This window comes from Rosa chinensis, chromosome 3 (genome assembly GCF_002994745.2).
Source record: "Rosa chinensis cultivar Old Blush chromosome 3, RchiOBHm-V2, whole genome shotgun sequence".
In the NCBI taxonomy this organism is placed as follows: Eukaryota; Viridiplantae; Streptophyta; class Magnoliopsida; order Rosales; family Rosaceae; genus Rosa; species Rosa chinensis.
This window is the reverse complement of record NC_037090.1, coordinates 6,548,510-6,559,118: the sequence shown is the minus strand read 5'-3', so window position 1 is coordinate 6,559,118 and position 10,609 is coordinate 6,548,510. Positions and strand designations below refer to the sequence as shown.

General features: G+C 39.9%; 1 pseudogene; it reads right to left on the bottom strand.

Annotated features, from left to right (window-relative positions):
- Window positions 1-6,103: 6,103 nt before the first annotated feature.
- Window positions 6,104-7,879, bottom strand: LOC112194013 (annotated as a pseudogene).
- Window positions 7,880-10,609: the final 2,730 nt, after the last annotated feature.

Below are 10,609 nucleotides of genomic sequence, written 5' to 3'. Positions count from 1 at the left end.
AGGTTCTTTATTGGAATATTAGGGGAATAGGAAACAAGGACTCCCAATCCGAGCTTTCTAATATTTGCCATATTCACAAACCTGATCTTGTTTGCATTGCTGAGCCAAAGATTAAGTTCACCTCTATTTCAGCAGTTTTTTGGTCTTCTTTGAATTTGGATCTTGTGGCAACTAATGATTGTGGAGTGGCTCTTCCAAATCTTTGGTTGTTGAAGGGTTCTCATATTCCTAATCCGACGATTATTTCCAACTCCGAACAGCAGGTTACAATACAGGTTCCTTTTGACAATGATCCCAGTCAACTTTCTTTTGTATATGCTTCTACCTCTTATATCAAACGCAGGGATTTATGGCAAGATCTTAATGCTCTTCGTCCTCAAACGTCTATCCCTTGGATGGTTATTGGGGACTTCAACGCTGTGTTAGGAGCCCACGAAAAATCAGGAGGCCCATCTCCTTCTCGCCTCTCCTGTGCAGATTTTCAAAGTATGTCAGATACTTGTGATTTTGTTCATCTTGATACTTCCGGTTTGTTCTTTACTTGGTCAAATGGTTGGAGCACCCGTGGACATGTTGAGCTTCGTTTGGACAGATGTCTTTGTGATACCACTTGGTTTGAAGCTTGGCCTTTTACTAGTTGTGTTGCTCTTCCCCGTGTTGCTTCTGATCATTCTCCACTGATTTTCTCTGCTTCAAAACTCTCCCCAAGTGGTCCCAAGCCTTTCAGGTTTCAGTCTATGTGGTTGCAGCATCCAAATTTTCATGCAGTAGTGTCTAATTGTTGGAATTCCTTTCAACTTTGTGGCTGCCCAATGTTTGTTACTTTGCATAAATTAAAGGCTTTGAAACATTGTTTGCGTGATTGGAACAAAGCGGTTTTCGGTAATGTCCATCAAAAGGTTGCTACTGCTCGTGAAAATTTAGTCAACATTCAACAAGATATCGCGACCCGTGGCATGACTGATCAAAGGTTTGAGGATGAGATTGCTGCAAAGTCTGCAGTCTTAGATGCTCTGAGGATGCAAGAAACTTATTGGAAAGATAGAGCTCGGGTTAAGTGGTTTACTGATGGGGATCGAAGTACATCTTTTTTCCATACTTATGCCAAGGTTCGTGCAGCCAAAAGTCAAATGTCTTCTATCCGTGTGGGGGAGAGGATACTTACTGACCCTTCAGACATTGCAGCACATACTGTGGCTTTTTATCAGAATCTCTATGATATTTCCTCACCTTCTACAAATGTGGATGAGGTTTGTTCAGTTATTCCATCTCTTGTGACTGACGACGAAAATGTGGTGCTATCTGCAATTCCTACATCAGAGGAAATTAGAAGTGCAGTTTTTTCTATGGATGGTTCTAGTGCTCCAGGGCCTGATGGTTTTTCTGGGTCTTTTTATCAAGCTTGTTGGGATATTGTTGGTTCTGATGTGGTGGCATGTGTTCGTCAATTTTTTCTTCAAAACTGGATCCTCCCCAACATGAATTGCAATTTTTTAGTTCTCATTCCTAAAGTCCCAAATGCTCAGCTTATTACTCAGTTTCGCCCAATTGCCTTAGCCAATTTTCTCTTCAAGATTATTCCTAAGATTTTGGCTTCTCACTTGGGGTCTATTGCTACACGTATAATTTCTCCTCAGCAATCAGCTTTTCTGCCTGGTAGGAGAATTAATCATTGTATTGGTATGGTTTCGGAATGCTTTAACTTATTGGACCGAAAGGCTTATGGTGGAAATGTGGGAATCAAAGTGGATATAGCAAAGGCGTTTGACACTCTAAATTGGGATTTTCTGCTCCGAGTTTTAAGTAATTTTGGGTTCTCTCCCACTTTCACTAGTTGGGTCAGCTCTATTCTTCACTCAGCAAGACTATCTCTTTTAATCAATGGCTCTCCTCAAGGTTTCTTTACGTGTTCTCGTGGTGTTAGACAAGGAGATCCCATTTCTCCACTTTTATTCTGTCTTGCTGAGGAGGCTCTTAGCCGGGGCCTTCACTTACTTCTCCAAACCCGTCAATTGAAGCCAATATCTTTTCCCAGGAAATGCACTGCACCGTCTCATGTGTTATATGCAGATGACCTCATGGTGTTTTGTCGTGGCGACAAAAACTCTCTTAAACGGCTGCGTGGGTTTTTTGACCGTTATAGTGCAGCTTCAGGGCAATTCATTAATGCGGAGAAAAGTACTTTCTATCTTGGAGCTAGGTCTCGTCACAGGAAAGGTACAGTTCAACGTATATTGGGTTTTCATGCAGGGCGCCTCCCTTTTATTTATCTGGGAGTTCCTATTTTTTGTGGAAAACCGCGCAGCTGCCATCTCCAAGTTATTGCCGATAGAGCTAAGTCAAGGTTAATGGGTTGGCAGGGGAGGCTTCTTTCTATGGCTGGGCGCACTCAACTTGTGCAATCTGTTTTTCAAAGTATGCTTCTTCATAGTTTTTCAGTGTATCAATGGCCTACATACCTTGTGAAGAAGTTATCTACATGGGCGCGTAATTTTATATGGTCTGGAAATATTGAGACTCGGAAAATTGTCACTGTTACTTGGACTCAATTTTGTGCTCCGAAAAAAGAGGGCGGGGTTGGTATTCGTGACCTGGCAACTCTTAATTCGGCAGCTGTTTTAAGGTTTGCATGGAACTCTTTCACTTCTTTGAACCAATGGGGTGATTATATGCGAACTCGTTATCCAATATTATCTAGTTCGAAAGTGAGCTACCGCAAATCCTCAATCTGGCCAGGTTTCCGCTCTATTGCTCTTCATATCACCCACAATTGTCGTTGGATTATTGGAGATGGTCGCTCAGTGTCATTTTGGAAAGATAAATGGCTTCAAGATCCAAATTTGGAAATGTTGGGTTTTTTCGATTGGTCAGGATTCAGTGATCTACGTGTGGCTGATTTCATCTCTGATCATTCTTGGCAGTTTCCCTCTTTCTTCCTAGATACATTTCCTGACCTGTACAGGAAAATTTCTGATATTTGTCTCCCTTTAGACACTGAACCTGATATGCTCATTTGGGAGTCTACAGCCTCTGGAGAGTTATCCTTCACTGATTCTTATAACTTGCTTAGACGTCAGTTTATTTTGAGAGACTGGGCTTCTACTATTTGGCATTCCTTCATTCCTCCACGATTTTCTTTCTTGGCTTGGAGGATTCTCTTAGATCGCTTGCCCACTGATGATCGGCTGAAAAGAGGTGGGATTCCGATTGTGTCCATCTGCCAATTATGCAACAGTTCGGCAGAGTCAGCTTTACATTTATTTTTACACTGCCCTTTCTCCCAATATCTTTGGGGATGGCTGGCAACTCAGTTTGGAACCTCATTTCCTGCTTATGACTCTCTGTTGGATTTTTGGGTTGGCTTTTGTCACAAGAGTTTTTCCCCTCAGCTTTATAATTTGTGGTTGGCAGCTGGTTTGCTTACTTTCATGGAAATTTGGAAGGCGCGAAATAGACTCAGGTTTGATAATCGTTCCCCTATTTTTTCTACACTGTGTTGTTCAATTATGGCATGGATTCGACAATTTGGTTCTCTTGTTCCTGGTTACTATAAAGGCGTCCTGGATTCCCGACTTCTTTCTTCCCTTGGGGTGTGCCCCAAGCCTCGTAAAGCGCCCAAGATTCAACGTGTCCTATGGCATCCCCCCCTCCCTCCTTGGGTTAAAGTTAACACTGATGGTCTGGCGAAAGGTAATCCTGGTCCTGCAGCTTGTGGAGGAGTTTTTCGCGATGCTTCTGGGGTCTATTTAGGGAGTTTTTGCCAACCTCTGGGTTGCAATTCTTCCTTTTATGCTGAACTTTATGCTGTTATTGTGTCTATTGAAGTTGCTTTCACTAGAGGTTGGACTACTCTGTGGTTGGAAAGTGATTCTATTAGTGTTTTAGCATCTCTCTCCTCCGATTCTTTCTCTCCTCCATGGGACTTGAGAGTTAGATGGCAAAACTGCTTGAAGAACATTCAACAAATGCAATTTCGTAGTACTCACATTTTTAGGGAAGGGAATGCAGCTGCAGATAAGATGGCAAACTTAGGTGTTTCAAAACACTCATTTACCTGGTATCCTAGACCTCCTGCAGAGCTTCACAGGTACTTGCAGGCGGATTTTTTGGGACTCCCAAATTATCGCTTCACAGGTTGCTGAGATGATTATGTTCGTCTGCCTTTCTTGCCCGCTCCTTCTCAGAGGCTTTCATCCCCAGGAGGTCGTGCGCAATGTTAGCTTCATATGCATCTACATGCAGGCGCAACCAAAATTCTGGCATAGTTCGTGTGTCCAGTTTTCACTTATGTGGCTGATTTTTTCTTCTTGTAGATTTGTTCATGAGGGGGAAGTTTCCCTCTCTTCTATTTCGCTGTTAATTTTGTTTTCTCCCTTGAACGATGTATTTTTCTTCTTTTTTATTAATAAATTGAGTTGGGGGACGGGCGGTGGGTTCCCAGAGTGGGGCAGACCCTTCACCTTCGGGTTTGAGGGTGGGACTTGTGCCCTGCATTGTCTGTCTCCGAGGAACTAATATCGCCTAATCCGTTTCTCCTTAAAAAAAAAAAAAAAAAAAAAAAAAAAAAAAAAAAAAAAAGAGAAAGTGAATGCAAGTTCTGTTCCTTTACCAAAAAGGTCGCGCTTCCACCACCTCAAATTTGAAGCATATTGGCTGCAGCACAAGGATTGTGATGGCATCATGAAGGATGCATGGGCTACTGATGTTACATGTCAGCCTAGATATTGCGTTGCTAAGAAGATAGAGTATAATTAGATCAAATTGGATAACTGATAGAAACGGACATTCAAGGTCCAGCAACAACAAGTGATGGGGGTTCAAACTAGACTTAAAGAGTTGATGGATGTTCCAGTTTCGGAGGCAGTTCAAGTTGAGAAGAAGGGTTTGATGGAGTGACTTCAATTGCTAGCTCTTGTCACAGGAGGAGTCATTTTGGCGACAAAGCTCAAAAGTCACTTGGTTGAAGGAAGTGGATCGGAACACATGATTTTTTCATGCAAATGCTGCCAATCGGAAGAGGAAAAATATGATTCAGGGTCTGTTTCATGAGAATGGGGTTTGGTGTGAAGATGACAAGGGTTTGGAAATGGTCATGTCTTCTTAGTTTACAGAAATGTTAACGACTTCTGACATTGATTTTGAAGATGTGGAGACAAATCTTGCAGCTATTCTACCCTGTGTAATGCAAGACATGAATAAGCAATTATGTGCGCCATATTCTATCGAGGATGTTTAAGTTGCGTTGTTTCAGAAGTACCCCACGAAATCACCTGGTCCGGATGAGATGTGTCCATTAGTTTTCCAACATTATGTCCCAATATTGAGGTAGATGTTACTGAGGCAGTCCAAAACTTCTTGCATTCAGGTCAACTTATTAGACAAATTAATTTTACTCACATTTGCCTTATTCCAACCTATGTTTGATTTGAGGTCCGTTGCATTATGCAATGTGATTTACAAGATATGTTCCAAAGTTATTGCTAATAGGCTAAAATTATTTCTACCTTTACTGATTTCTAAATTTCAAAGTGCTTTCGTCCCATGGCACATTGATTGTTGATAATATTCTTGTGGCGAATTAGATAGCTTACTTTGTACATAACAAAAGAGAAGGCAATGAGGGGTTATTTATGGCACTTAAACTTGACCTGAGTAAAGCGTATGATCGAATGGAGTGGACTTTTCCTAAGAAAGTTCTGGACCGATTTGGCTTTGTGCATAATTGGATTGAGATGGTGATGCAATGTTTCTATTATGTGAGGTACTCGTTCCTTGTTCATGGGAAGCCTTGGGGTATTGTTGTTCCTAGTATAGGTTTGAGACAAGAAGATCCTCTGTCCCCTTATTTGTTTTTGATTGCAGTTGAAGGGTTATCTGCATTTACTACGTCAAAAGCAGGAACTTGATTTACTGCCAGGTATTGAGGTATGTGACGAACCTCTTCTGTGAATCATCTTCTTTTTGCAGACAATAGCATGCCCTATAGAGGACTGTTACCAAATTCAGGATGTAATTGAAACTTATGGGAGAACTTAACGTCACTCCAAGATTAATATTTCGTAGTAGAAATGGGAAATTTGACAAAACCACAATAATAATCGGGTAGCAGCGGAATCATTGTATATTGCTAGAAGACATACAGTGGGAGACTCAAATAAAACATCTAAACCTTCCAAGGTAGTACTTTCTTGGACAACAACATACAGTTCTAACTCAAGTATATCATATTCAAATCAAATAAAATGCTTCCCATGATTCATGATTGGAACGACACTATTCACATAAGCAATACCACAAAAAGGAATAAAAGTGTGTCTAGTAGGTGGAAAATAATCTGGAATACTTTGAATCTGAAGATACTTGACATTTTTGGTAATGAGGTTATAGCAGACAATAGAGCCATTTTCTCCAACCCCAAGAATTTCGTTGCTCTTCCAAAATGCCAATATCTTTTGAGGTAACCTGTAAGGAAAGTACTCTACATATTCAAAAGTTAATTGTTTTGTCCAAGCACCTTTGACATCGCCACAATCATCCCTCACCCACATTGTAGCTTTGTGCCCATCCACAAAATGCAAGCCGAAAAGAGCAACAGACTCATTCCACACCGTAAGATGCAATCGAAGGTAAATGAAATTGTTAGATTCTAGTAGCTCATACGGTAACAGAATATCATCAAATACCTCATCGCTCGTATCAAACGAAATGATCGATTGCCCAATGCGTTCGTCCTCTTCTTTGTCAGTGTCGTAGACACAGAAGAATTCCTTTTGTTGCTCATATCCCGACCAATAACACATTCCCTTGAAGTATAGCTGAAACGTATCAGGCCAAAGGTAACTAGTTTCCCTTTCCAAAGAAAAAGTCTTGATCTCTCTCCAAGAATCAGTTCGCATGGTGTATACTACTGCTTTTGGAGGATAAACAATCACATGTCCACCATAATATTCTGGATCACCATAAAATTTGGAATCAGAAAATCCAATGTCAATAACTTTGTAATCTTTAGACTTAGGATCATAGCCAAACCCCAATGGTTTCATTAAGTAGATGTATTGGACGCAGGTAAGCAAATTCTTCGAACATCTGGCTGCGTGGTACCTTGGACCAATCCGGAAGGAATGGCTCCTCCGGAAGAAATTTAAATTGATGAATTGCAGGATTCCAAAGACACACTTCACTAGATTTAGCTAGCCTCTGATGATAATCGATTAAAGCTAGACAGACAATCCCATCACAATGGCCTATAATGCGAAGTGATTCGACTACCCTTGTAGGAATAGTAAGGTCCTCCACACTGGAAAGATTGGTGCTAAGCCCACCATTACTGTTGTTATCATTTTCATAGCAAAAGTTAAGCAATGAGAAAACCATTTCAGGCTTTTTAGTGTGTGTGTCCTTGCAGACTAAACGCTTGATAAGGACACAGGGAGAGGGGTTGTGTTTGGAAATTGAGAGGTGCTGAGCTACGAACCTGGGACTGGCGATGAGATGGTACCACCATTTAGAGATGCACTTGAATCGCATAAGAGATTTGGGAGGCAGAGTTGATAGGATTTGTTCCACCACACCTTCTTCAATATTTTTGCAAGACTCTGTCAGTTCTGCTAGCTCTGAACCCTTCTCAAGTGCCATTCTTCTGCAATAGAAGAAACCAGATCATAACCAAAAAAAAAAAAAAAACCAAATTTAGTGGCGTGGAAATTATCAACATAAACAACAAAAAAGAACAAATTCAAAAGCTGATTAAATATGAAAAATAGGAGTGCAAACTAGACATGAGAAAGATTCAGAACTACCTTGGTCCTTAGAAGTTAGCCAAGGAGGAAGTAGAGATAGAGTCATAGAGAGATGCAGCAGCGGCACTAAATTGGGGTGGGTGAGGGATTGGGAAATGAGATTGTGATGAGATGATTAGGTCATTTTGGTTTAAAAGGGTTCTGTGTTCTGTTTCTTTCCTTTGGTACATAAATGAAATTAATCTCAAATTTAGGATAAAATTATCATTTATGTTATTTCCTTTTTTATAATATTGACTTGGGCTATTCTTTTTAACTTCTTACTCCTGACATTTTACTGGTACTGTTGGATTATAATTTGGATAAAGACGTGAATATGATAGAGGTTCTCATAAACATTGAAGAAGATGTGGTTGAACAAATCCTATCAACTCTGCCTCCCAAAACTTTGATGCGATTCAAGTGCGGTGATATGCTCTCATCACCAATCCCAGGTTCGTGGCAAAGCACAACAATCGGTCTACTCCTTGCATGCTTTAGAAGCGTTTAGTCCATAAGGACACTACCACTGATAGTGAGTCTCAAGAGGTATTCTCGTTGCTTAAATTTTGCAATAATATTGATATTGATAATGATGGTGGAGGCGAAGAGCATAGCTTTCTTTCCGGGGTAGAGGACATTGAGATTCCTCCTCCTTTGAGTCTAAGACTAGAGGCTCATCACTTCGTATTATAGGCCACTGTAATGGGATCATCTGTCTAGTTCCAGCCATTTCCGGTGAAGGGATTTTATGGAACCCAGCAATTCATGACCATACCTTCCCGATTTTCTAGAAATACACTACAAATTTCCCCATTAGCATCCTTTTTTTAGCCACTAAAAAGTCATCAGTCCCAAAATGAATAGTTAAACACTGATATAAAACATTGGTGGGAGATTTTTTCCTCTCACTGATCATCAATGTCTAATATATACATTACATACAATAAATTAATTGTTTAATCCCTATGTCACTGTTAATGGTGTGAAAAAGGAATGACATTCTTATAAACCATTGTTTATAAACCATTCTTATACGTTGAGTACCCTTTTTTTTTTTTTGATACAAAAAAATTATATTAAAATAAAGGAAGGGGAGACGGTTTGTGAATTTGGGTAATAATTATGATTCCCAAAATTACCTTCATTATTGATGATGGTTGATGCAGAATGACGAGTTTGTTTTATATTCTCAAGTAAAAATAAAGTAAAATTACTATATGATTGATCATTGCATTCTTCATCAATTAAATTAACATAGAAAAGAAGTGGAAACTATATATCATCCGGTCCATTTCTCCTTCTTATTTCACCCATTAGTTCATACTTTTGTAACTATATGTAAAATCAGTAACCATAATATATAATTACACCGCAATTTGTCCGTCGACCACAAGGGACAATGTTGTTTCCCATATCATCAAAGCAAATTATGACTTCCTCCAAATACCAAAAATCAACTGTACCCACTCTTATCTGCCTGCACCTAAGCAGAGGCTGGTACAGTCACTCGCTGAATGGCATTTTCAAGGTCAATGCGATAATAGTAATTTCCAGGGTAGATTGGTGACGGTGCGATTGCAGACAGCTGATATGCATGATATTGATACCACATCCAGTAAGCTTTCTTAAAATATTCCGTCTGGCTCAGATTGTTCTTCGAGCAGGTACCATGGCTATTGTACTCTGTTTCCCAGAAGTCCATATCGGAATAATGAGATATCAATTGGGGCCATGCTACCGGCAGAAAATAGTACCTCAAACCATGGTTTTCGGTAGCAGACATCTAATCAGAAAATGTAACCCATTAAAATAAGCATTTTATGATCGATCCAACCGAGAAACACGTACAACAGATATTAGAAATGAAATGAAATTAAAGTATGCAATGTACGTACCATACGAATACCTCAGCTCCACTAAAATGTGTGCCATCGCAAGCCTGTCCAGGACTCCAGGAGTCGAGTAATTGGATGGCCAAAATGTACAGTTGATTTTTGGTATTTGGAGGAAGTCATAATTTGCTTTGATGATATGGGAAACAACATTGTTCCTTGTGGTCGACGGACAAATTGCGGTAATTATATATTATGGTTACTGATTTTACATATAAGTTATACAAGTAGGAACTAATGGGTGTAATAAGAAGGAGAAATGGACCGGGTGATATATAGTTTCCACTTCTTTTATATGTTAATGTAATTGATGAAGAATGCAATGATCAATCATACAGTAATTCTACTTTATTTTTACTTCAGCAGATAAAACAAACTTGTCATTCTGCATCAACCATCATCAATAATGTAGATAATTTTGGGAATAATAATTATTACCCAAATTCACAAACCGTCTCCCCTTCCTTTTTTTGAAAAGACCGTCTCCCCTTCCTTTATGTTAATACAGTTTTTTCGTATCAAGAAAAAAAAAAATCGGTACTCAAGGTATATATATACAGCTGTTTTCAGGGAAGATTAATATCATATCCATAAGGAGAATTTTCTACACCAGGAGATCCAATGTTGACAACATACTCTCAATTGTAATCGACTCGGAGCTTAGATGTTAGTTAGACTCCTGCCGAGGCATGTCTCGAGTAATCGGGACAACGATCGATCATAATGTTCCTGGGTCAGGGGACCTGCCTCCCCCCTCTCAAATACTCTTTGCCAAAAAAAAAAAAAAAGCTGTGGATTGTAAAGAAATTTTGCGGGGGATTTGGGATACAATCTGACCTGCTGGAACAGAATGTAGCAGGCCACTGTTGGACGAATTGGAGGTAGTCGTAGGGATTGGCTGCATCAGCTGCCCCCCACGCAGAGAGAAGGAGCAGG